Genomic DNA, 27586 nt, shown 5'->3' on the forward strand with positions numbered 1-27586 from the left:
CAGCATGGGCGCGTGCACAGAGGCTGGGAAATGCTAGGTCATTCGGTGTGGCCGCTGTTTGAGCTCTGGGCCTATACCAGCAACAGTGTCACTGCATGAGGAAGAATGTAGATTCTCACCCTCTGTAACTGTTTCTCAAGCTTTAGAATTATAGCAATTCAGAGGAGGAAATTCCAGAAAACATGTGAAGCGATTGTCAAATTGTTGGAAATATTGTCTTAAAGGACTGTATGTTTGGATATTATCAGGTCAAGTCTCCTTTCTTAAAAAAGTCCACTTTGGCCCGGGCACAGTGGCTCATGCCTGCAATCCAGCACTTCGGGAGGCCGAGGCAGGTGAATCACAAAGTCAAGAGATTGAGACCATACTGACTAACACGGTGAAACCCCGTCTCTACTAAAAAATACAAAAAGTTAGCCAGGCATGGTGGCGACACCTGTAATCCCAGCTACTTGGGAAGCTGAGGCAGGAGAATCACTTGAACCCAGGAGGCGGAGGTTGCGGTGAGTTGAGATAGCATCACTGCACTCCAGCCTGGGCCACAGAGGAAGACTCCATCTCAAAAAAAAAAAAAAAAAAAAACTACTTTGGTTCGCACATCCCATCAGGACAGGGAGGGAACAGCAGGCTTGGTTACTGTGATGGACTGAGTAGTGTCCCCCAAATTCACATGTTGAAGCCCTAACTCTCAACGTGATTTTATTTGGAGACGGGCCTTTTTTTTTTTTTTGAGACGGTCTTTGTCGCCCAGGCTGGAGTGCAGTGGTGCATCTCAGCTCATTGCAACTTCTGCTTCCTGGGTTCAAGCAATTCTCCTGCCTCAGTCTCCCAAGTAGCTGGGACTACAGGCACCTGCCACCATGCCTGGCTAATTTTTATATTTTTAGTAGAGATGGGCTTTCACCATATTGGCCAGGCCTGTCTCGATCTCCTGACCTCGTGATCCACCCACCTTGGCCTCCCAAAGTGCTAGGATTACAGGTGTGAACCACCGTGCCCAGCCACATGGGGCTTTTTAAGGGGGAAGTGATTGTTTTCTTTTGGGAAATATTAGATTCAGGGGGTATATGTGCAGGTTTGTGACATGGGGATATTGTGTAATGCTCGGGCTTGGAATTCTATTGAACCCATCACCCAAAGAGCGAATATTGTATCCAATAGGTAGTTGTATTAGTCTGTTCTCATGTTGCTATGAAGAAATACCGGAGACTGGGTAATTTATCAAGAAAAGAGGTTTAACTGACTCACGGGTCCACATGGCCGGGGAGGCCTCAGGAAACTTAACAGTTATGGCAGAAGGCACCTCTTCTGCAAGGAGAAAAAATGCCAGATACTTACAAAACCATCAGATCTTGCGAGAACTCACTCACTATCACAAAAACAGCTTGGTGGAAATAGTCCCTGTGATTCAGTTACCTCCACCTGGTCCCACCCTTGACACATGGGGATTATTACAACTAGGTGAGATCTGGGTGGGGACAGAGCCAAACCATATCAGTCAGTAGTTTTTCAACCCTTGCCCTCCTCCTTCACTCCCTGATTTTGGAGACCCCAGAGTCTGTTGTTCCCATTTTTATGTCCATGCACTCTCATCATTTAGCTCCCACTTATAAGTGAGAACATGCAGTATTTGGTTTTCTGTTCCTCTATTAATTCACTTAGGATTATGGCCTCCAGCTGTATCCATGCTGCTACAAAGGATACGATTTTGTTCTTTTTGGTGATTGTGTAGTATCCCATGGTGTATATGTGCCACATTTTCTTTATCCAGTCCACCCTTGATGTGTAGCTACGTTGATTCCATGTCTTTGCTTTGTGATTAGCACTGCCATGAACATAAGAGTGTGGGTGTCTTTTTGGTAGAATGATTCCTTTTCCTTTGGGTAGACACCCAATAGTGGGATTGCTGGGTCAAATAATAGTTAAATTTTTATTTATCAATCTTAAGGAGGCAATTTTAAATAAGACCATAAAGGCGGGGATCTACTCCCACAGCACCAGTGTCCTTGTAAGAAGAGGGAGAGACACCAGGTTCACATGCATGGAGGTAAAGGCCATTTGAGGACACAGCCAGGAGGTGGCCACCTGCAAGTCAGGTAGAAGGGCCTCACTAGAAACCTGCTGGCCCCTGGATCTCAGACTTCCAGTCTCCAGCACCATGAGAAAATGAATTTCTCTTGGGTAGGCCACCCGGTGTGTGGTTAAGGCAGGCTGAGCAGACCAGCACTGTTACCAACACATAACCACTTTTAATGGGGCATCTTTATAAACGTTTTTGAAGTCTTCTGAGCCACTGTCTGGCAAGGCATTCCGATGTGTGGCCCATTCCAGTCAAGCCTCTAAATGCATCTTTTCTCATCTATAAACGGCGCTATGTTTTGAGGCCCCCTTTTCCAGAAATGTTCTACCCCACTCTCCCCAATACACACGCAGATCCCTGGAGCTTGCAGTTCCTGTGTTAGGAATAGCTATTTTCACTGTTCAGAACAGGTGTTTGTAGAAAAGGTGACAGCTTTAACACAGCCAGGCACTGAAACCCTAGTGGGAGGATTTAGAGGCCACCAGCCCTGCCTTGGGATCCGATGTGCATGAGTGAACGGGGCTGGGACAGTCCCTGCTGTGTGACCTTGGGCAGGAATCCAGGGCCCGGGGCCTAAGAACAGAAACACCTGCATCCCAGGTGAGGTGTGGGCATGCTCCACCTAGAGAAGGCAGCTGCTCACCATGCGCTTCGGCTCTTCGCGCCATTCCTGAAAGCAGAGTTGGACGGGACAAGATTTTTTCTTTTTTCTTTTTTTTCTTTGTTTAAATATTTATTTATTATACTTTAAGTTCTGGGGTACATATGCAGATCGTGCAGGTTTGTTACACAGGTATACATGTGCCATGGTGGTTTGCTGCATCCATCACCCCGTCATCTACATTAGCTATTTCTCCTAATGCTATCTCCCCACTCCCCCAACCCCCTGCTATCTCTCCCCCAGCTACCCCCCGACAGGCCCTGATGTGTGATGTTGCCCTCCCTGTGTCCATGTGTTCTCATTGTTCAACACCCGCCTATGAGTGAGAACACGAGATGTTTGGTTTTCTGTTCTTGTGTTAGTTCGCTGAGAATGATGGTTTCCAGCTTCATCCATATCCCTGCGAAGGACATGAATTCATCCTTTTTTATGGCTGCATAGTATTCCATGATGTATATGTGCCACATTTTCTTTATCCAGTCTATCATTGATGGGATTTTTTAAAACATAACGACCCTGAGCATTTGGTGAGCTAGAATGGAGACACCTCCAGACAAGAGGAGGCGGGGGCGGGAGCTTTGCAGGGAATGTCAGGGACAGGTTTACTGAGGCCAGTTCTGCATCAAAACCTGCCAGACGTTTCCGCTGCTGAAGATCAATTACCCATCCTGCTAAAGGTTCATTCTTCTGCAGAGAAAGCTAAATGGCCTAGACTCCTTCGTGCAGGAAAGGCAAAGGCAATTAAAAGCAGCTCCGACCTGGAGCACAGGGCCCACCTTCTGCTCTGTCCCTGGCTACAAGCTTCCCCCTGGCAAGTCCCCTGCCTCTCTTTCCCATAGACTTCACACGTGTCACAGGTGTGTTCTCAAAGCTTTTCGGGGCCTTGAGATTTTAGTGATGCCTCTGAGTGGATCAGATGCCATGGTGGTCACTAGAAATGCACTTTCTTCCCAAGAACCTCCAGAAATGCCTTCTCCATCCCTCATCTGGCGGGATCCTGGCCCCACACGCACATACGTCGTGTTCTTTCAGATTCTAATTTATGAGCTGCGTTTCCATGGCCCAGGCCTCCCTGTCCCAGACCCACACATGGGCTATTGAAGGCTCCCTTGAAGACCCAGGCCCTGTGCTCTGTTTTCACCTTCATTGAAACTTACCTGTGTTTTGGCCAGAGGGTGGACAGCAGTGGAGTGAATAATGTTGCCCAGATTTCATGCCCACCTGGAACCTCAGAATGCAGCCTTACTTGGAAATGGGGTCTTGCACATGTGGTTAGTTAATTTAAAAACAGATTATACTGGATAAGGGGATGGGGGCTGAATCTAATGACTGGCCTCCTTACAAAAAGGAGAATGAGAGGAGAGAGACTGGGCAGGCCTGGTGGTTCACACCTGTAATCAAAACACTTTGGGATACCAAAGTGGGAGGATGACTTGAGCCCAAGAGTTCAAGATCAAACTGAGCAACACAGCAAGACCCTATCTCTACCCCCCAAAAAATGTAAATTAGCTGGGAATGGTGGTGTGCACCTGTAGTCTCAGCTACTTAGGAGGCTGAGGTGAGAGGATTACTTGAGCCTGGGAGGTCAAGGCTGCAGTGAACCATATTTTCAACACTGCACTCCAGCTGGATGGCCGAGTGAGACCCTGTCTCTAAATATTTATTTTTAAAAAAATAAAAAAGAAATCAAAAGGGCTAGATGAGGTGGCTCAGGCCTGTGGTCCCAGCACTTTGGGAGGCCAAAGTGGGTGGATCACGAAGTCAGGAGTTCAAGACCAGCCTGGCCAAGATGGTGAAACCCCGTCTCTACTAAAAATACAAAAATTAGCTGGGCGTGGTGGCACGTGCCTATAATCCCAGCTACTCGGGAGGCTGAGGCAAAGAATTGCCTGAACCTGGGAGGCAGAAGTTGTAGTGAGCCAAGATCATGTCACTGCACTTCAGCCTGGGCTACAGAGCGAGACTCCATCTCAAAAAAAAAAAAAAAAGAAAAAGAAATGAAAGAAGAGAGGCTGTGCCACTCCCAGTCTGGCTTCATAATGCAGAAACTTAGATCATTAATTTTAAATTATTTCTCTTTTCTGATATGATCATCGAAAGTTATCAAGTCTTCCCTAAGCATTGCTTTAGCAGCATTCCACAAATTCTGATATTTTGTTTTTATTTCCATTCAGTTCAAAACATCTTCATACGTTCCTTCTGGTTTCTTCTCTAACCAATGGGTTATTTAGGACTGTGTCATTTTATTTCCAAACATCTAGAGAATTTCTAGGTTCCTTTTTATTGTACGTTTCTACTTCAGTTCCATTGTGTCAAAGAACATATTCTATATAATTTTAGTCCTTTTAAAGTTATTGAGACTTGTTTTATGAACCAACATAAGATCTTGGTGAATGTTCCACATACACTTGAAAAGAATATTTATGGAAGGGCACGGTGGCTCATGCCTGTAATCCCAGCACTTTGGGAGGCTGAGGCAGGTGGATCATGAGGTCAGGAGTTCAAGACCAGCCTGGCCAACATGGTGTAACCCCTCCTCAACTGAAAATACAAAAAAATTGGCTGGGCGTGGTGGTGGGCACCTGTAATCCCAGCTACTCAGGAGGCTGAGGCAGGAGAATCTCTTGAACCCAGGAGGCAGAGGTTGCAGTGAGCTGAGATCGGGCCACTACACTCCACCCCAGGCAACAGTGCAAGACTCCATCTCAAAAAAAAAAAAAAAAAAAGTATGTATTTTTCAACTGTTAACTGTAGTGTTTTGTAAACATCAATTAGGCCAAATTGGTTGATAGTATTATTCAAATCTTCTATAGCCTTCATTTTTATCTACTGGCTCTAACAGTTGGTGAAAAAGGACTGTCGAAATCAACAACCATCATTGTGGATTTGCCCAAATCTCCTGGTTTTATTTCTTTTGGCCTCATGTGTTTTGAAGCTTTAGAATTGGTGCATACACATTTAAGATGGTTGTATCTTCTTGATGAACTGACTCTATTTTCATTATGAAATGTCCCTCTTTGTCCCTGGTAATACACCTCTTCCTGAAGTCTACTCTTCTGATGTTAATATTGCCTTTTCAGTTTTTATGAATAGTGTCTCCATCTTTTTACTGTTGTTACCTCATCTACGTCTTTATGTTTAAAGTGTGTCTGTTATCGATGGCATAGAATTGAGTCATCTTTAATCCACACTGATCGCCTCTGCCTTTTCATTGAAGTGTTCGGTTCATTACCCTTTGCCATGTTTTCTTTCTGTTATATTCGCTCTTTGTTTTACTTTTCCTCCTTTCTTTGCCTTCCTTTGGATTAATCTTTTTTAGAAATTCCATTTTCTCCCCTCCACTGACTTGTTAGCCTGACTCTCTCTCTTATTTGTATATGTGTGTGGTTGCCCTGTGGCTTATCAAATGCATCTTTTAACTTATCACAGACTAGTTTGTATTAATATTATGTCACTTCACATATACTGTAAGAATCCTATAATCATGTTCTTTCACTTAGGCCTCTCTCATCGCTTGTGCAATTACTGTCATATACATGTTAAATATATATATGCCAAATATACATGTCAAATATATGTCATGTATATGTCAAATATGTGTGTGTGTGTATATGTATATATCTATCTTCAAATATACCTACACACACACACATATTTCTTTTCAAGACAAGGTCTCACTCTGTTGCTCAGGCTGGAGTGCAGTGGTGCAATCACTGCTCACTGCCGCCTCCATCTCCTGGACTCAGGCGATCCTCCCACCACTATCTCCCAAATAGGTGGGACTACAGGCACACGCCACCACATCCAGTTAATTTTTTGGTTTTTTGTAGGGATGGGGGTCTCACTATGTTGCCCAGGCTGGTCTCGAACTCCTGAGCTCAAGCAATCCTCCTACCTTGGCTTCCCAAAGTGCTGGGATTACAGGTGTGAGCCAACGCACCTGGCCTATCACCATATGTTTTATACCTATGTCAAAACTGCACAATAGACTTATTATTTTTGCTTTAGGTCATTATCTTTGAAAGACATTAAGAATGAGAAAAGTGGCCGGGCGTGGTGGCTCACACCTGTAATCCAAACACTTTGAAGGCCAAGGCGGGCAGATCACCTGAGGTCAGGAGTTCAAGACCAGCCTGACCAACATGGTGAAAGCCTGTCTTTATTTAAAAAAAAGAATGAGAAAAGTATGTTATTGACTCAGGCATCTACTGTTTCTGGTACTCTTCGGTCACTCACGCAGATCCATTCCGTCTGGTGTCATTTCCTTTAGTCTGAAAATTGTCCTTTAACATTTCTTATATTGCAGGTCTGCTGGTAGTACATTTTTTTGGTTTCTGGTTTATCAAAGAAAGGGCCTTTATCTCATCTTATTTTTGAAAGATATTTCACTGGATCAAGAATTCCAGCCGGGCGTGGTGGCTCACGCCTCTAATCCCAGCATTTAGGGAGGCTGAGGCGGGTGGATCACTTGAGGTCAGGAGTTCGAGACCAGCCTGGCCAATATAGTAAAACTCCATCTCTACTAAAAATACAAAAATTAGCCAGGCATGGTGGCGCATGCCTGTAATCCCAGCTACTCAGGAGGCTGAGGCAAGAGAATCACTTGAGCCCAGGAGGTGGAGGTTGCAGTGAGCTGAGATCGCACCACTGCACTCCAGTCTGGTGACAGAGCAAGACTCTGTCTCAAAAGAAACAAAGAGAATCCTAAGCTGACTTGTTTGCCATTTTGTTTCAGCACATTAATAATTTTTTTTTCATTTGCACTGTTTCATATTAAGAGTGAACAGTGATTCTTATCACTCTTCTGTTGTATATGTTTTTTCTCCTCTGTCTGCTTTTAGATTTTCTCTTTAGATTTGGTTTTCAGCAGCTTAATGAATATCTACCTATGGACGGTTTTACGTTTATTTTTCTTAGAGTTCATTGAGTTTCTTAGATCTGTGGTTAATATTTTTCATCGAATCTGGAAAAATTAGGTTGTTTCTTTTCTTATTTGGTCTTTTTTTTTTTTCCTTTTAGTTGTTTCTCTTCCAGAACGTGTCTGTCTTCTCCATCTGGGACTTTAATTACACGCCTATTAGACCACTGGATATTATCCCACAATTCACTGACTCCCTGTTTATGCTTTTCAGCCTTTTGTTCCTTCTGTGCCTTGGTTATATAGCTCCTGCTGCCCTGTTGTCAAACTCACTGGTACTTTCTCCTACAGTGGTCAGTGATTAAGTCCATCCATTGAATTTGTACCACAGGTATTCTGATTTTTAGTTACAGAATTTCCCTTTGGGCTGGGCACAGTGGCCCAAACCTGTAATCCCAGTGCTTTGGGAGGCCAAAGCAGGAGGATTGCTTGAGCCCAGGAGTTCAAGACCAGCCTGGGCAACATAGTGAGACCATGTCTCTTCCAAAATATCAAAAACTTAGCTGGGTGTGGTGGTGCACACCTGTAGTCCCGGCTACTCATGAGGCTGAGATGGGAGGATCACTTGAGCCTGGGAGGTCGAGGCTGCAGTGAGCTATGATTGCACCACTGCATTCAGCTGGACTGGCCGAGTGAGACCCTGTCTCAAAAAAAAAAAAGAATTTCCATTTGAGAATTTCATTTCTGCCCCTTTATTATGTTCATGTTTTCACTAAATCTTAGACATATTTATAATAGCTGTTTTAAAGTCTTTGCTGAAAACTCCAATATTTCTGTAATTTCTGGATTTCTTTCTGTCATCTGGCACTTCTGATTATGGGTCAAATTTGCCAGCTTATGATATGTCCAGTAACAAAACTGATTCTGTTCTGGTCATGGTGGATATCAAATTGCTGAGTTTCTGGATTTTGTTGTCTTTCCCTACGTTGTGAGAAGTCTTGATCTGGCTAATAGTTAATTTGGAGATGAATAGCGTTGATCCTCTTGAAACTTCTTTCTAAGCTTTGTCAGGTACATCTGGACTAATCCTTCTTCTAGAGTTAGAGTCACCCTGCTCCTAAGCTATAGACTTTTGGGGTCTTTGAATTCCAGGAAATTTAGAGAGGTCTCCCCAGCTTGGCTAGAGGGAACACCAACGCTTCTCAGTCGCGTGTGTCATCTGAAATCTCTTCTGTTCACAGTCCCTGGATAGTTGCTGTTTGCCAGGCTATGGAGTCTTGCCTGTGCCTGGATAGTTTAGTATGTAGCCAAACAGTCTATCTCTGTGCAGTTCCCAAATGCCAGCCACCTCCGCTGCCCTGATTGCTAATCTCTGTCCCCTTGGTTCTGCAAAGCTGCCTTGCTCTGTTTGGGCTGCATTGCTCTGTCTTGTGATGTCTAAAGTGGATCAGGGACACCGTGCTTATGCCTGGAATTCCAGCACTTTGGGAGGCCAAGGCGAGCAGATAGCTTGAGGTCAGGAGTTCAAGACCAGCCTGGCCAACATGATGAAACCCTGTCTCTACTAAAAACACAAAAATTAGCTAGGCCATGGTGGCATGCCTATAATCCCAGCTACTTAGAAGCCTGAGGCACAAGAATCACTTGAACCCGGGAGGCAGAGGTTGCAGTGAGCCAAGATCACACCACTGCACTCCACCCTGGGCAACAGTGAGACTCCATCTCAAAAAGAAAAAAAAAGAATAATTGATTTAAAGTTATTTAAGTTAAATGACTTTAATTTTTTAAAAAATCAAGTAACAGGCCAGGCGCGGTGGCTCATGCCTGTAATCCCAGCACTTTGGGGGGCCGAGGCGGGTAGATCACGAGGTCAAGAGATCGAGACCATCCTGGTCAACATGGTGAAACCCCGTCTCTACTAAAAATACAAAAAATTAGCTGGGCATGGTGGCGCATGCCTGTAATCCCAGCTACTCAGGAGGCTGAGGCAGGAGAATTGCCTGAAACCAGGAGGCGGAGGTTGCAGTGAGCCGAGATGGCGCCATTGCACTCCAGCCTCGGTAACAAGAGTGAAACTCCATCTCAAAAAAAAAAAAAAAAAAAAAAATCAAGTAACAGTCCAGGTGTGGTGGCATACACCTGTAGTCACAGCACTTTGGGAGGCCTAGGCAGGTGGATCACTTGAGGTCAGGAGTTCGAGATCAGCCTGGCCAACATGGTAAAAATCCCATCTCTACAAAAAATACAAACAATAGCCGGGCCTGGTGGTGCGCACCTGTAATCCCAGCTGCTCAGGAGGCTGAGGCATGAGAATCACGTGAACCAGGAGGCGGAGGTTGCAGTGGACCAAGATTGTGCCACTGCACTCCAGGCTGGGCAACAGAGTGAGACTCCATCTCAAAAAAAACAAAAGACTGGGCATAGTGGCTCATGCCTATAATCCTAGCACTTTGGGAGGCTGAGGTGGGTGGATCACTGGAGGTCGGGAGTTCGAGACCAGCCTGAACAACATGGAGAAACCCCATCTTTACTAAAAATACAAAATTAGTCTGGCACGGTGGCTCATGCCTGTAATCTCAGCTACTCTGGAGCTAAGGCCGGGTGTGGTGACTCATGCCTGTAATCCCAGGACTTTGGGAGGCTGAGGCGGGTGGATCACTTGAGGTCAGGAGTTTGAGACCAGACTGGCCAACATGGTGAAACCCTGTCTTTACTAAAAATACAAAATTAGCCAGGTGTGGTGGCATGTGCCTGTAATTCCAGCTACTTGGGAGGCTGAGGCAGGAGAATCGCTTGAACCCGGGAGGCTGAGGTTGTAGTGAGCCGAGATCGCGCCATTGCACTCCAGCCTGGGCAAGAAGAGTGAAACTCCGACTCAAAAACAAACAAACAAACAAACAAACAAAAACCAACAATAAAGTGGATGAGGTGAGAAGCCACAGTGCTGGCAGGGCTGATTATGTGGATTTATTAGATCTTCCATCAGGATCCGTCCTGAGCTAGCTGTCAGGCAATGTCTGCCAACAGCTGTTTTAAATGCCTGTCCCATTTTATAATTGCTGAATACTCTCACCTGTTACTTTCCGCATACCTCATGACTGATCTGAATTTATTAGGAAGCGGGTGTTACACAAGGTTAGCCGTGAGGTGGGATGTGTGGAGGGTTGGATTCACTGGGTATCCCGATCCCAAAGAAGACTGAGTACTGAAAAATCTTGTATGAAATATTACTCGATTTTTATTTTTTTAATTTATTTTTTTTTTGAATTTTTCAAATTTTTTTATTTTTAAGAAAATAACCAGCCAGGAATCATTTCATTTCTACTGTGGAAGAATTATGAATTCTTCAAGATCAATCTTTAATTGTTCAATGTAAATTAAGGTTTCACATGATTTGGATATAAAGCATCTTTGAGAAGCTAAATAATCATACTAACTGCTTGCCTGAACCTGGAACACAGAGGTTGCAGTGAGCCGAGATCACACCACTGGACAGCCTGGGCAACAGAGGGAGACTACCTCAAAAAAAAAATCTTACTAACTGCTGAATCTTTTACATTAACTAAGTTTAATTCTCACGTTGCCAGTTGTTTTTATTGCTTATATAATACTCGAACCGTTTTTTCAAAATCATTTGTAATGACTGAAAGATGAAGGTCTCCAATGTCAGATAAGTAAAATTATAGCAATTTAAACTAGAACACTTACCTTCTTCAAAAAAGTACGTTAATGGCTTAATCATCATTGTTCACTTTGACCATAGAATTGAGAAAATAAATTCACTTGCAATTTTTGTTTCTCTCACCTTCAATGTTGCTAGCAAATCTGCCTAGCAGCTACTCATCAGCCTTACACCTTAAGCATACATCCTGATCTTACTCTTCGGGGGGAGGTTTTACCATCTTGACATTGGGTAGCAGTGCTTCCCTGAGGCTACAGATTAAGAGAAGTCACCAACTCACTCCCTCCACTCTCATCTTGGCAGAGCAGGCCTACAGGTCATTTCCATCCATTTGCATATTCATCTGATCTGTAACAGTAACAAGGCCTGGATGAAAAGATCATTGAAAAAACAAACAAGAAATATTCCAAAATAGTTGTCCTTTACCTTCCATAGACTATCAGAGAGTTTGTATCTTTGAGACAGAACCCACACAGACTCAGATTTCTAAATATTTAATTTGTTTGGGGTTTTTAAAGAATTTTTTTTTTAATTTCTGTTGCTTTTGGGATACTAGTGGCTTTTGGTTACATGGACCAATTCTATTCTCTAGTGGGGGATTCTGAGATTTTGATAAACCTACCACCCGAGCAGCGTACACTGTTATCCTATGCGTGACCTTGTATCCCTCACCCCTTCCCACCCTCCTCTCCCCAAATCCCCAAAGTCCATTATATTACTCTGTATGTCTTTGTGGTCTTACAGCTTAGCTCCTGCTTAATGTTTTCTTTTCTTTAAGACAGAGTCTCACTCTGTCACCCAGGCTGGAGTGCCATGGCATGATCTCAGCTCACTGCAATCTCTGCCTCCTGCGTTCAAGTGATTCTTGTGCCTCAGCATCCCAAGTAGCTGGAATTACAGCCACATGACACCACACCTGGCTAATTTTGTATTTTTAGTAAAGACAGGATTTCACCATGTTGGCCAGACTGATCTCAAACTCCTGACCTCAAGTGACCCACCCGCCTTGTCATCCCAAAGTACTGGGATTACAGGCATGAGCCATCGCACCCGGCCTTAGCTCCTACTTATAAGTGAGAATTTGCAGTATTTGGCATTCTGATCCTGAGTTACTTCACTTAGAATAATGGCCTCCAGCTCCGTGCAAGTTGCTGCAAAAGACATGATTTCTTTTTTTTTTTTATGGCTAAGTAGTATTCCATGGTGTATCTATACCACGCTTTCTTTATCCACTTATCAGTTGATGGGCACTTAGGTTGGTTCCACAGCTTTGCAATTGTGAATCGTGCTGCTATAAACATGCGTGTGTGAGTGTCTTTTTGATATAATGACTCATTTTCCTTTGGGTAGATACCCAGTAGTGGGATTGCTAGAATGAATGGTAGATTTCCTTTTCGTTTGTTTGTTTGGTTTTTTGGTTTTGTTTTGTTTCACTTTGAGACAGAGTCTTGCTCTGTCACCCAGGCTGGAGTGCAGCGGCACAATCTCAGCTCACTGCAACCTCTGCCTCCCAGGCTCTAGCGATTCTCCTGCCTCAGCCTCCTGAGTAGCTGGGATTACAGGCTCACGACACCAGGCCTGGCTAATTTTTGTACTTTTAGTAGAGGATGGGGCTCCACCATGTTGGCCAGGCTGGTCTTGAACTCCCAACCTTAGGTGATCCGCCCACCTCAGCCTCCCAAAGTGCCGGGGTGACAGGCGTGAGCCACCGCACCTGGCCAGTGGGTCTACTTTCAGTTCTTTATACTCTTCAATTTTTTCCAAGAAACAATTGTTGGGCTTAGTCCTTATTTTGCACCTCACTTTGTAAAAGGAGAAGGACTAGCTACAAGTCAACTGTGCTCTTTCTTAACCCACTTAAGAGCTGGGAAGATGAGTTGGAAATCAGCGACAGATCTCAGAGCCCCAAGTCCAGGAAGTGGTTTCCAGGTGGAGCTGGCAGTTAGGCATGAAGCTAATGTTCCATGGAAGGTTTGCAGTGTGTCCGAGCATCTGCCACGTGAGGACCTGGGTAGCCTGGGGCTCAGTCACCCAGAGGAATCTCAGGTGTGTGGAGCTACATTGGGAAATCAGAAACACCATCAGTAGGCCGGGCGCAGTGGTCCACGCCTGTCATCCCAGCACTTTAGGAGGCTGAGGCAGAAGGATCGCTTGAGGTCAGGAGTTCAAGATCAGCCTGGGCAACATAGCAAGTTTCTATATCTACAAAAAATTCAAAAAAAATTAGCCAGCAGTGGTGGTGTGCACCTGTAGTCCCAGCTACTTGGGAGGCTGAGGCAAAAAAGATAGCTTGTGCCAGGGAGGTCAAGGCTGTAGTGAGCCATGACTGTGCCACTGCACTTCAGCCTGGGCAGCAGAGCAGGACCCTGTCTCTAAGAAAGAAAAAGAAACACCATCAAAGACCAGGCAGAGGTATGAGCCAAGAGGGATGGGCATGTGTTTCAAATCAAAGTCCTAAAACACTCAGGCAGGGTGCAAACCGGGAAGTCGACGTGTCTCTGCGCACGGGGACGGGTGAGTTGGAGCAGCGCTTATCGGTGTGTGTGAGTCACCTGGGGAACGTGTGAAACCGCGGGCTTTGTTCTGCAGGGCTGAGGTGAGGCTTGAAATGAGGCAGGTGAAGCACAGGCTCATGCTGACGCTGCGGCCGACGGGCGACACTTTGAGTGAGGAATTTGAGGCTGTGAGCAGGGGCGCGTGGAGGGTGGTTGCGTGTATGGGGAGTCAGCTCTAAACCCAGTCAATCGGGAGAAGAGAGTTTGATTTACACAAACTCAGCTTACCCGTAACATTTAATCCTGGAAGCCAGCCGCACCTGTTGGGGCTGATAGAGATACGTGAGGGGTTCCGACTCCAGCATCCCCAAAACCTCAGCCGTGATCCTAGGAGGATTCCCTGCAGAGGTTCCAGCAGCAAAACCTGAGCTGCTCCTACTCGTTCAGGAGCTGGGACCCAAATGCCTGCAGAATTGCAATACGCTTCTGAAAAAAAAAAAAAGCAAGCTGGCAAGAAAAAATTCCTCGAAAACTCTACTACCTTCTGTCGTAAACTTTTTACTAGAATATAATCCTGTGCTCCTTGACCACAGACTAAATCTAAAGTTTACATTGCAGGCTCTATCGGGGGGAGCGTGGCTCCCTGTCACGTCTGACAGGTATTGTGTTTTGTGGGGAGGGGTCTGGGTACCAGCTCCTGTGTGCACTACGAGTGCAGGCTGTCTGCACAGGTGTGACCTCTGTGCAGGGAGATGCCACGTCCCCACACCATCCACACACGCTGAGACTGTCAACCCTGTGTTGCACACACGGACACTCTTAAGTACATATTAACATTTGTTGGCACCGACCAGAGGCACTGGGTTTTTCCTGGCATGTTTGGGAAATTAACAGTCACGTTCTAACTTCAGCCTCCTGGATCATAGTCCGTGTCTTCTGCGTAGGACTTCAGATGTTACTGAGTTCGGGATCTGGGATTTAACTCATAAACTTGTGCAAGATGATGATAATAAAAGCTCCCGTTTATGGAGCTCCTACTGTAGGCCAGGCATGTTCTTGAGAAGTTTGTTTAATCATCACTAAAATCCTGCAAATTGGCCAGGCACAGTGGCTCACACCTATAAACCCAGCACTTTGGGAGGCCAAGGTGGGCAGATCACAAGGTCAGGAGTTCAAGACCAGCCTGGCAAACATGGTGAAACCCCATCTCTACTAAAGATACAAAATCTTAGCCAGCTAATTGGGAGGCTGAGGCAGGAGAATCATTTGAACCCGGGAGGCGGAGGTTGCAGTGAGCCAAGATCGTGCCATCACACTCCAGCCTGGGTGACAGGGTGAGATACCATCTCAAAAAAAAAAAAAAATTCCTGCAAACTATCAGCATTACTATTCCTGCATTCTAGGAAGAGAAAATGAAGCCAGGAGTATCGGGAGGAACAGGGTGGTCCTGAGGGTTGTGTGTTTTGTGAAGTGTGAAGGAGGAGCTATAGGGCTCTTCTGACCTTCTTGGGTTGTTAGCAGACTGGAAGTGACTACCAGGTAGACTGGCTGGTGGCGAGAAGGACTCCATAGCATCCTGTCCATTGTAAGGCAGAGTGGACTACGCTGTGTGCCCCCAGCTCACGGCCAGCATGGAGCAGAGGCACTGGGCGCTTTCTAAGCTACAGTGGCTTTCCCTTAAGCTCCTAAGCAGAGCCCCATATTATTCCCAGTGCTTCCCTTCTGCTGTGGACAGTGTTCCATCAGAGGGTTTTATTATTATCATTAAAGACAGGGTCTGGTTCTGTCGCCCAGGCTGGAGTATAGTGACGTGATCATGGCTCACTGCACCTTGAACTCCTGGGCTCAAGTGATCTTCCCACCTCAGTCTCCTGAGCAGCTGGGACCACAGGTACACACACCTGACTAATGTTTTACAATTTTTTATAGAGAGGTTTCACTGTGTTGCCCCACCTGGTCTTGAACTCTTGGGCTCAAGTGGTCCTCCCACCTCAGCCTCCCAAATCGCTGGGATTTCAGGTGTGAGCCACTGGGCCCAGCCTATCAGAGGGTTTTAAAGAGAAGACAGAAGCTGGGTCTCTGATCTGGGGCAGAGTATATTAGTCAGAGATGTGGAAACAATAGGATACATAGAGACATATATAAAAGGGGAGTTATGGGAATTGGATCACGTGATTATGGAGGCCAAGAAGCCCCGTGATTTGCTATATGCCAACTGGAGAATCACAGAAGCCAGGGCTGGAAGCAGTGGCTTCCACCTATGATCCCAACACTTTCAGAGGTCAAGGCAGGAGGATCACTTGAGCCTAGGAGTTCAAGACCAGCCTGAGCAACATAATGAGTCCCCATCTCTAAATAATTTTAAAAATAAGCCAAGTATGATGATGCACACCTGTAGTTCCAGCTACTCAGGAGGCTGAGGTGGGAGAATCAGTTGAGTTCAGGAGTTCAAGGCTGCAATGAGTCATGATCGTGCCACTGCACTCCAGCCTGGGCAACACAGCAAGACCCTGTCTCAAAAAAAGAAGAAGGAATAAAAGAAGGAAGGAAGGAAAGAAAAGGAAAGAGAGAGAAAAAGAAAAAGACAGGAAGGAAGGGAGGGAGAAAGAGTGAGAAAGGAAAGGAAGAGGGAGGGAGAGAGGAAAGGAGGGAGGAAAGAGGGAAGGGAGGGAGGGAAGGAAAGAAGGGGGAGGGAAGGAGGAAGGAAAGAAAGAAAGAAGAGAAAGAAAGAGAAAGAGAAAGAAAGAAAAGAAAAGAAAGAAAGGAGGGAGGAAGGAAGGAAGGGAAGAGAGAAAAACAGGAGAGAGAAAAAAAGAAACCCAGTGGTGTCATTCAGTCCTAGTTTAAAGGTCCCAGAACCAGGGGAGTCCACAGTATAAGTCCCAGAGTTCAAAGGCCCAGAACCAAGAGCTCCAGTGTCAGGCGGCAGGAGAAGATGGAGAGGAGAATTCTCAAAAGGAGAATTTTTCCTTCCTGTGACCGTTTGTTCTATCAGGACCCCTCGACAGATTGGATGGTGCCCACCCATACTGGGGAGGGCGGATCTTCATAACTCAGTCCACTGATTCAAATGCTGATCTCCTCCAGAAACATCCCCACTGACACACCCAGATGTTTCACCTGCTATCTGGACATCCCTTAGCCCAGTCAAGTTGACACAGAAAATTAACCGTCACACAGCGTGCACAGCTGCTGTGCCCACAGCTTCCTGGAGACCCAAAGAGGGCACATCTGAGCTGCATCCCACTCTACCTGAATGAGCAGCCCCTCCTTGTCCTTCCAGGCCAGAGGTTGCCCCTCTGCAGCTGGGCCCATGTGGCCTGGGAAGGACCCAGTGAGGGGCAGCGGGAGAGGAAGGGTTAAGGGGGCAGTGGCTTCCATTGCCTGCAGGTGTTCAGTTCCCTCTGCCTCTCCAGGCTGGCTTCCACGGTGACTTCATTAGCAGCAGGCTGCTAATTAAATTTCATATTTATGATCAGAAAATAAAATCACTGGACCTTTTTGAAAGAGGATTTTATGAGTTTTGGCTCCGGCAGCTGAGTCAGCAGTCAAGGGCCTGCCTGTTTGGTACTACAGCTTCAAGGCGGAGATAAAGAAAACAAATAGTGCCAGGGAGGATGTGGGATCCCAAGTGCTTAGATGGGCCTAGGCCTGAACTGGTCTGGGGGCCTCAGGAGGACAGGCCTGGCTTCACTGAAGGAGCATTAGGAAAGAGGACTCCTGGCCGGGCACGGCAGCTCACACCTGTATTCCCAGCATTTTGGGAGGCCAAGGTGGGTAGATCACCTCAGGCTGGGAGTTCGAGACCAGCCTGGCCAACATGGTGAAACCCCGTCTCTACTAAAAATACAAAAAATTAGCTGGGCATGGTGGTGCGTGCCTGTAATCCCAACTACTCAGGAGGCTGAGGCAGGAGAATTGCCTGAACCCAGGAGGCAGACGTTGCAGTGAGCTGAGATCGTGCCATTGCACTCCAGCTTGAGTAACAAGAGCAAAACTCCGTCTCAAAAAAAAAAAAAAAAAAATTCAAAAATTAGCTGAGCGTGACGGTGCACTCTTATAATCCCAGCTACTCAGGAGGCTGAGGTGGGAGAAATTGCTTGAACCTGGGAGGCAGAGGTTGCAGTGAGCTGAGGTTGTATCACTGCACTGCACTCCAGCCTGGGCAACACAATGAGACTCTATCGTCTCAAAAAAAAGGAAAGAGGGCTGCCTCCCAGCCCCTTTGTTGAGGCTCAGGAGTCCAGGCTAGGGCTCAAACCCCAAAGCCCCTAAGTCCACATCGTGTCTGCCCCATCTCCAGGGCTGCCAAGCTCTTCTGGGGCTGGCTTATTGCAGAACCAGCTGTTTTGTATTTCATGTTTCTTGCCATACTAGAAAAATCACTCCTCACCCACAAGCTCAGGCTTGTACCTCGCTGGGCATGCGTGCTGGAAGCTCTCAGATGCCACTTCCTTTTTGTGTGTGACTTAGTTACTGCCACCTCCTCCGAGGAGCCCTCTCCTCTGTGGCCTCAGGTGACCCCTCTTCCCCGTGCTGCCCATGGGAGGACTCATCTCCTCCCACCCCATGGCGCTGGTGATCCTGGCCACCCTCCCTGGACAGCCCAGCAGGAATCTTCTCACCCTCTTGCGGAGAGATGGGAATCAAGCCTGAATTCTACCAGCCATGTTTTTTGTCTCTCTGATGGGATGTGTTTCAGAATCCAAAGTTGGAAGGGACTTACCTCCAGGGAGTCTGTCCCCACCTTTGAAGGTGTTGACATCTTTTTCTCCTGAAATTGCCAGCCCCGGGTTGAATCGGCTGCCTTCCGCTTCTTTCTGATGGGTTTCAGCCTCCCGATGTCACCATCACTACCTCTCCCGTCTAAACCAGGAAGGATGGGTTCTCCCAGAGGGTAAGAGGAGACAGTGCTAGTGCTGGAATGATCGGAGCACAGGTGTGAGGAGATCAGCGTCATCCCTGCTGCCCCCCTAATTCTCCGTGGTGGCCCTGGGCTGGGGGCACCCTGTCTTTCTTCCCCAGACAGTCCTACTCCAGGATGTTTACTCAAAAGAAATGACAAGATGTCCACATGAAGACCTCCTGTACAAGAAGGTCCCAGTCAAACAGGAAACAACCCACATGTCCAGCGACAGACACACAAGTCAAGAAAATATGGGGCACACATCGATGGGATACTGGCCAGTAACAGACAGGACCACGTGACTGACACCAGCCCCAAAACGCTGTGTGGAAGGAACCAGACCCTAAAGAAGATGAATGTCCCAGCTCAAGAGGGAGAATTCTTCCTTCCTCCAACTTTCGGTTCTATCAGGGCAGATTGGATGGCACCCACCCACACTGGGGAGGGTGGGTCTTCTTGACTCAATGCACTGATTCAAATGCTGAAAAACAACCTCAAGGACATGCCCAGAAATGTTTTTCCAGCTATCTGGGCATCCCTTAGCCCAGTCAAGTTGACGCAGAAAATTAACCATCACACAGAGCACACAGCTATGGTGTCCAGCTTCCTGGAGACCCAAGGAGGGGACGTCTGAGTACAACAGCATTATTCTCCTCTCCTAAGGCTCAAGAAATGGCAAAGCTGATGAAAATCACAGTAACAGTTGCCTTTAGGGGCCACAGGGGGATGGAAAGGGCCATAAAGAACTTCTTGTCGGGGAGGATCACCATGCTCTGTATCATGATTGGGGTTTTGGTTACGTGGGCATCTTCCTAACTCATTGAACTGTGTACTAAAGATCCATGCAGCTCACTGATTGCACCTCAATTTTTTGGAAGAAAAGAGGGGGAACACAAGCATTCTTGCGAATCCTATAGGCTGGGAAATAAGGAGGAAGCTAAGATAGTAGATTTGGGTGCTATTGCCCAGGGCCAGGAAGCAAGGGCCGAGAAACTGGAGTTCACTTGTATAGGAGCGGAGGGTACGTTGACAGCTTTGGGGAAGGAATCACTCACCTGCATGCACAGGACACTGAGATGGGTGGTTTTCATGCATTGCCTCCATTCATTCCCGCAACTCTTGTTGCCGCCATTCGCTGGTGAAGACACGATGTTCCAGCCCATCTGCCCCTCCAGGCGTCTACACCACAGGACCTCCCAGGGAAATGAGGCCGTCAGAGTTCTACAGGTAGCCTGCCAGGCAAAGACACAAAGAGAAGACACAGGTTGTCAGAGTAGGTTAGGGTTCAAGGTAGATTCCAGGTAGGGGCAGCAGATGGTGGGGGTGTCCAAAGCACTTTAGGTCCACACCCACTAACAAACTTCAAAGAGAGAGAGGAGAAAAGGGTATGTATCATGTGATGCATGCTCATAGAAGAGTGTTCCCTGGGATGTCCGAAGCCCCACGCTTCCTGCTGACCAGTCTTCCTCCTCTGTGGAATTGAGGAACCTTCTCAGATGCCTTTAAGGGATCCCGGGGGGAGGGGAACGTCCCCTTTGGGGTCCCCAGTCCTACTGTCTCCTTGGAAAGCTCCTTGCCCCACAATCACCTGTTTGTGGGCAGGGGCTGGGCCTTGGGTGCCCTGGTGGACACCAGCAAGCCCACAGGCTCATTTCTCAGCATTTGCAATCTCAAGAGATCCCAGAGGAACCATCTGGAAGGTGCAGAGGAGGCCAGAGAGGCCCCCTAGGTGAGGTCTGGTGTGGCCTGGGGCCCAGTGGGGAGAGCAGAGCAGAGCAGAGGTGCGCACGGTGACTGACGATGCTGGGCTCCCACCCTGTGCCCCCCAACCTGCCCTCCTGGCCCTGATGACAGACGCACCCCTTTCCCTGCAGTTCCTGCCTGCCCTGCACAGCATGGGTCCCTTTCTGCTCTCAGCCTCCCCGTCTTGTGAGTGGAAAGTCACCCACAGATTCTGCTCAGAACAAAAAAAAAAAAAGAGGGAAGTAAGGCAGCCCACCCCCAGCCCCCACTTCTGCCCCTGCTAAAAATAGAAGCAGCCTCTGAGTGGGGTGTCAGCGTGGGCTTCCGGGGAAGGTGGCTGCTCTCCCGCAGCCCTGGTATTTTCTGGGGAACCAACAGGAGGAGAGAGAATTTGAGAGGGACGCGAGAGACCCCCAGGACCTAGCGGGCTCACCACCACGTGAGTACGTTTCCCAACTGGCCGGACCCCTGATGGAGGCCCACAGGTGCAGAGCTGGTGAAGCCCTGTCCCGGGGGGCTGCCATGGGACCCCCTCTCCCCAGCACCTGGCCCCCTTGTCCTGTCCATGCCCGTGTGTTCTCACGGCTTCATGCATGCCCCTTTGCATCTCCTAATTTCCTAAACCAGATGTGGAGTCCCAGTAGCAGGTGCTGGGGCGACTGTTTGATGCCGTGGCTTGGATTGCACAGAGCTCCATGCATCCGGCCCGCAGGTGCTCTCTATACGTGCCAGGTGACCCACACGGGCCGGGATACTCCCACTGTCATATAGCACTGGGTCTTATTTTCTTCTGACTGGGACAGTGCCAGAGGCTGGAGAGTGGGGCTCAGTGCACAGAGTGTGACTCAAGGTCTCTGATGCCCGTGGTCCCCAGCCAGGTGGAGAGGAAGTGTGTACGGGGTCTGTTTCCAAGCCACTGGAGTCTCTGGTTCTGGGAAGTGTTCGTGTTCCCCACCCCTCAATGCCACAAGCACCTTTCAGCTGGTTCCTGTGGGATCTCTTGAGATTACAAATGCCAAAGAATGAGCCTGTGGCTTGCTGGTATCCACCAGGGCACCCAAGGCCCAGCCCCTGCCCACAAATGTGATTGTGGGGTAAGGAGCTTTCCAAAGAGATAGTAGGACTGGTGACCCCAAAGGGGATGTTCCTCTCCCCCAGGATCCCTTAAAGGCATCTGAGTAGGTTCCTCATTCCTGGTGAAACACTTTGGGAATTCATTCCTTAAGTCACGGGCTTGAAGAACCTCTGCAGCCCCTTGGGAACTTTTGCTTGTGAGAGACTACGGCCTTTTATGGGGCGTCACTGACTTCAGTGGTTTGCAAATGTCAGCCAGACCTCAGAGGCCTCCTTTAAAATGAGAAACGGAATGATAGGCTCTTGGTCTCTCGTTCATGCAGTGTGTAACATCCCCAGGTGCAGCGATTTCAGGGTCATCCCCGGCCATCACTGCCTGGTGGGTGGAGCCCTACCTGCAACACGTTCCTGTCACCTCGAAGCCTGGCTTCTTAAGTGGGCTTCTCCAGAGCTCTCTGCACACAGGGAAGAAGAGACAGATGATCAGAGAGCAGCCAGTCACTTCCTCTCCGCTGCTGCGGAAACTCATTCTAACAACCTCACGTCCAGACTGATGGACAGTTTCTGGGTGCAGTTTTGACGGCTGCCTTATTTCATTAGTGGTGATTGTATCATTTGGCACAAACGTTAAAACGACTTCCCTGTTTCCAACTCATTTATCATCTCCCACTTACACGGCAGGAAGGTAGAGATGATCTCTGTGCCTGAAGAATCCCATGGTCTTCTCGCTGTTGCTGGGGAATGGATTTCCATCACCACCATGCTGGGAGAGGGATAAACATTGGAAAAACATGGCCTCTTGTTTGCAGGTCTTGTGTTTTCATAGAGAAAGTAAAAAGAAATGCCCAATCCAGCCACCAAGCCCAACAAATTCATTTAAAGACATTTTTACACAATAGAAGCATTAAAAGAGAGGGTGGAGGCACACCATGGGAGCCTGCCCCCTTAGAAGAAGAAAAACCGGTGCATTTTGAGATGTGTTTGGCTCCTCTTACCTTGCATGGATAGGCGGAAAGTGTGAGTCTGAGTATTTTTAAGTTTCAAGATCACTGATGGGTTGGAAACAGGTGAGCCAGCCTCTGGGAAATTAGTCAAGTTCCTGAACAAGTTGCTTGCAGTCCCGGGAGCTCTCAGGAGAAGGGGTGTGACCCGAGAAGGTGACAGCCCCCCCACCCACACCCGACCAGACTGCCTTCTCACTTTCTCACCCTGCACCCTGTGCCCCCACCACCGCCCCCCCCACCTCCTCCAAGTTGCCATTCTTCATTTCTCTTTCCTTTTCTCAGCTCTGCACCTGTGGGTACAACATAAAACCCTGAGTTCTTGTTCCCTTTTCTGTCACAAGGCCCCTGCCCTGCCGTCCTCTCTTCTCCCACTCACCCTACCTTCTTTCTCCCCCTCTGTTTCTATCCGCTCTTTTCCTCTACCCAGCGTCCTGTAAGGGCAGGTCACGAGGTCAGGAGTTCAAGACCATCCTGACCAAATGGTAAAACCCTGTCTCTGCTAAAAATACAAAAATTAGCCAGGTATGGTGGCGTGCACCTGTAATCTCAGCTACTCAGGAGGCTGAGGAGGGAGAATCACTTGATCCTGGGAGGCAGAGGTTGCAGTGAGCCGAGATGGCACCACTGCACTCCAGCCTAGCGATAGAGCAAGTCTCCATCTCAAAAAAAAAAAAAAAAGTCATTCCTGCAATTCCCATGTGGACTGTCACCTCCCATGACAAGTACACAGACTCCCCTCCAGGGCTCAAGTCCCAGCTTCCCCAAAACCTGTCTCATCCCTTGATATCCCCTCTACAAGACTGGGAAGCCTCAGGTCTTCACCAGAGATGATCATAGCCTCCTGCCCAGGCTGATTGGGGCTTGGAGTCACTGAGGGTTTAGGGCCTGGCCCCTGCTCAACTCAGCTCAAGAAATTGTAGCTGTTTTGGGTTTAGTTTAGTTTAGGTTTGAGACAGGGTCTTGCTCTGCTGCCCATACTAGAGTGTCGTGGTGCAATCACAGCTCACTGCAGCCTCAAACTCTTGAGCCAAGCAATCCTCCCGCCTCAGCCTCCTGAGTAGCTGAGACTATAACACGCTCCACTACACCTGCCCAGTCTTTATTTTTGCCGAGATGGGGTCTTGCTATGTTGCCCAGACTGGTCTCAGACTCCTGGGTTCAAGTAATCCTCCTGCCTCAGCCTCCCAAAGTGCTGGGACTACAGGCATGAGCCACTGCACCCGCCTGTTTCTATTTATTTATTGAGATAAGGTTCACATAACATAAAAGTCACCATTTTAAAATCAATAATCTGGTGGCATCTAGTACATTCACAATGCTATGCAGCCACCACCTCTATCCACTTCCAGGACACTTTCATCACCCCAGAAGGAAACCTCGTCCCATTACCACTCACCCCCTCCTCCATTCTTCTCTCCCCACAGCCCCTGGCACTCACCGGCCTGCCTTCTATCTCTATGGATTTGCTTATTCTGAGCATTTCATCTAAATGGCATTCTACGTAAAATACCACACAAAAAGTGGCCTTGTGCGTCTGGCTTCTTGCACTGAGCGTAGTGTTTGCAAGGCTCATCCGTGCCGTAGTGTATGCCAGTCCTGCCTCATCCCTCTGTATGGATGAATACTATTCCATTCTATGGATAAGATGTCGTGTGTGTGTGTGTGTGTGTGTGTGTGTGTGTGTGTGAGAGAGACATAGTTTTACTCTGTCACCAAGACTGGAATGCAGTGGCGCAGTCTCAGCTCACTACAACTTCCACCTCCCAGGTTCAAGCAATTCTCCTGCCTTAGCCTCCCAAGTAACTGGGATTATAGGGGTGCATCACCACACCCGGCTAATTTTTGTGGTTGTTTCTTTGTTTGAGACAGAGTCTTGCTCTTGTCACCAGGCTGGAGTGCGGTGGTGCAATCTCAGCTCACTGCAACCTCCACCTCCTGGGTTCAAGCAATTCTCCTACTTCAGCCTCCCGAGTAACTGGGATTACAGGAGTGCGTTATGGCACCCAGCTAATTTTTGTAGTTTTCATAGAGACAGGGTTACACCGTGTTGGCCAAGCTGTTCTCGAACTCCTGACCTCAGGTGATACACCCACTTCCACCTCCCAAAGTGCTGGGATTACAGGCATGAGCCACCGTGCCCAGTCTGGTGTCTTCTATTTTAAATGTCACTGGCAGGAAGGGTTCAGGGCTTCAGGGACTAGTGAAGGGAGTGGGGCAGAGAGAGAAGGAGATGCCTTTACAGCACCAAATGCGGCAGAAAAAGCAGACTCCAAATATCTCAGCCCCTCTCCCTCATCATCCCACAGAGCGGCTCTGTCTTATTGATGAAGGCTGAGTTCCAAGCCAACCCTTCCAGGAGGCCCGTTAGAGGAATGCAGCAGCTTCAACCACCCTTCCCAAGCTGCAGCTTGGCTCTGCTCCTGAGTACATTATAACAATTAATTACAGCCAGTCCTGGGTTATCTAGAGTAATAGGGGACCCGAATAACAGAGCTAATTGAAACGTGGACCACAGGGGTGGCAGGAACAGAGAGGGCCCCGTTTCATGACAGAGCGGTTTATTTTGTAGTTAATTGTAAGTAAAGAGACCGTTTTGTAATCCCCCCTCTCTCTTCGTCTTTCTCCGTCTCAGATGCCCCACATTTAATTGGATGCACAAACCTGTTTTGCTCCTAACATAGTGGTGCTCAATTAATGCATTTTAACTCACTTGCTCCCCTGGCATCTCTTTGGCAGAATGCTCTGAGATAGAAAATCCGAGTGGTTTGAATTCCGTTTCTGTGCCCGCCTAACCTCAGATGGAGACACTCATTGTTAAAATAATCGTGGTAATAAGAGCGCCAGATGTAGGCTTCATGCTTTATTCTAGAAATGCCTCCTCCTGTAAATGGTGATGTTATCATAAGACACACAGCAGAGGCTGGGTGCCGTGGCTCACGCTTATAATCCCTGCACTTTGGGAGGCCGAGGCAGGCGGATCCTGAGATGAGGAGATCAAGACCAGCCTGGCCAACATGGTGAAACCCCATCTCTACTAAAAATACAAAAATTAGCCAGATGTGGTGGCAGGTGCCTGTAATCCCAGTACTTGGGAGGCTGAGGCAGGAGAATCACTTGAACCCAGGAAGTGGAGGTTGCAGTGAGCCAAGATCGTGCCACTGCACTCCAGCCTGGGTGACAGAGCAAGACTCTGTCTCAAAAAAAAAAAAAAAAAGACACACAGCAGAAGGTGAAATTGGACAAATCAGAAATCTGGGACCTACCCCACTGGGTCGCCAGTCCCTGGGGATTGAGAGGTGATGGGGTTACTCTTTGAGGTCTCTTGAGAGCCCTTTCCTGAATGGGCACATGTGCTTAAACATTGAGATGCTGCTTTTATTTTATATTTATTTTATTTTATTTGAGATAGGATCTCGCTTTGTTACCCAGGCTGGAGTGCAGTGGTGCAATCACAGCTCACTGCAGCCTCAACCTCCTGGGCTCAAGTGATCCTCTCACCTCAGCCTCCTCAAGTAGCTGGGACTACAGGTGTGCACCACCACACCCAGCTTATTTTTGTATGTTTTGTAGGGACGGGGTCTCCCTATGTTGCTGAGGCTGGTCTCAAAACTCCTGGATTAAGCTCTGTGCCCACCTTGGCCACCCAAAGTGCTGAGATTGTAGGTGTGAGCCACCTCGACTGGCCTCAGACATTTATTTTCCTGCCTAGTTAAAAACTAAAAATCTCTATCATGTCCTGAAGCTTTCCATCTCCAGCATCTTAATTATTCATTTTCCTTCCTGGAAGCCCAGCTACGGCCTAGAGTAATCCTAGTGAGGTCACAGACAGCCCAAGCAGGACCATCCAGAACACGGGATGGGGGCTTCCCAGCTGTCTGCACGATGACAGTCTCCTCTTAGAGGCTGTGAGTGTCCACCTGTGTGTCTGTCTAGTGGGTTTGGTTACTGAGACATTCTGTTCTCTTGCTCCGAGGTTGACTGAGTGCCCACTGTGTGCAGACACCCACTGCACAGATAAATTGCGTCCTGGTTGTCTGGGAATATGTCCTCCGAAAGTCACCTGGTGATGAAATTATACCCTCACTCCCTTACACAATGACAGAGTGATGTGTTGAGTATCATCCCAAAAGTGATGGCTGGTATGGGGTTCTCAGTATCCCACAAACATAGCTGAACTCCAGATACACCCCAGTGGACAGAATGGACTTCCTTGCTTTTGGGACAGGATTGCAGTGGAGCAATCGTGGCTCACTGCAGCCTCTACCTCCTGGGCTCAAGTGATCCTCCCACCTCAGCCTCCTGAGTAGCTGAGACCACAGGTACATGCCACCATGCCTGCCTACTTTTTTATTTATTTTATTTTATTTTATTTTATTTATTTATTTATTGAGACAGAGATTTGCTCTTGTTGCCTAGGATGGAGTGCAGTGGCGTGATCTCGGCTCACTGCAATCTCCGCCTCCCAGGTTCAAGCCATTCTCCTGCCTCAGCCTCCTGAGTAGCTGGGATTACAGGCATCAGCCACCACACCAAGCTAATTTTTGTATTTTTAGTAGAGACGAGGTTTCATCATATTGGCCAGGCTGGTCTTGAACTCCTGACCTCAGGTGATTTATCCGCCTCGGCCTCCCAAATACTTTTTAAATTTTTCTGTAGAGACAAGTTCTCACTATGTGGTCCAAGCTGGTCTCCAACTCCTGGGCTGAAGCAATCCTCCCACCTCAGACCCCCAAAGTGCTGGAGTTACACGCGTGAGCCACAGTGTCCGGCAGAATAGACTTGCTTTGATGGGGAAGAAGACCTTTCAGATTCTGGAAGTTGCCCAGGGTGGAAGCAGGTGGCAAATATGTTCGTTGTTGCCATAACACTGATGTTTGGGGACCCTGGCAAATGAAGAGCTCTCCTGGTGGGACGTAGGGCCAGCTGGCCTGTCTACATCTCACCCGGTAAAGACAGTTTGTGCCTTGGAGGTCAGAAATCAGAAGGCCATCTATTCTATGCTTCTAACCCATGAAAATTGAGAGTGCAAATGGATTGGGGCGTACCTCCAAACCTCAGGCACAGTGGAACCATCTAGGTGGGA

At 47.8% G+C, this 27586-nt stretch overlaps 1 protein-coding gene across 3 annotated transcripts in view; it reads left to right on the plus strand.

The window, feature by feature from the left end:
• CARD11 (caspase recruitment domain family member 11) overlaps positions 1–27586 on the plus strand; it is a 142540-nt gene that overhangs the window by 47219 nt on the left and 67735 nt on the right. The window contains exon 1 of one of the 3 annotated variants that reach the window (XM_012455592.3): positions 20738–20864. The exons of the other annotated variants lie outside the window; for them this stretch is intronic. The gene's annotated coding sequence lies outside the window, so the exon portion shown is untranslated. Of the gene's footprint in view, positions 1–20737; positions 20865–27586 lie in introns of those variants that run through there. 3 annotated transcript variants of the gene reach the window in all.

Source organism: Aotus nancymaae, unplaced genomic scaffold, assembly GCF_030222135.1.
Source record: "Aotus nancymaae isolate 86718 unplaced genomic scaffold, 86718_ANA_hifiasm-v0.15.2.pri h1tg000015l_0, whole genome shotgun sequence".
NCBI classification, from domain to species: Eukaryota; Metazoa; Chordata; class Mammalia; order Primates; family Aotidae; genus Aotus; species Aotus nancymaae.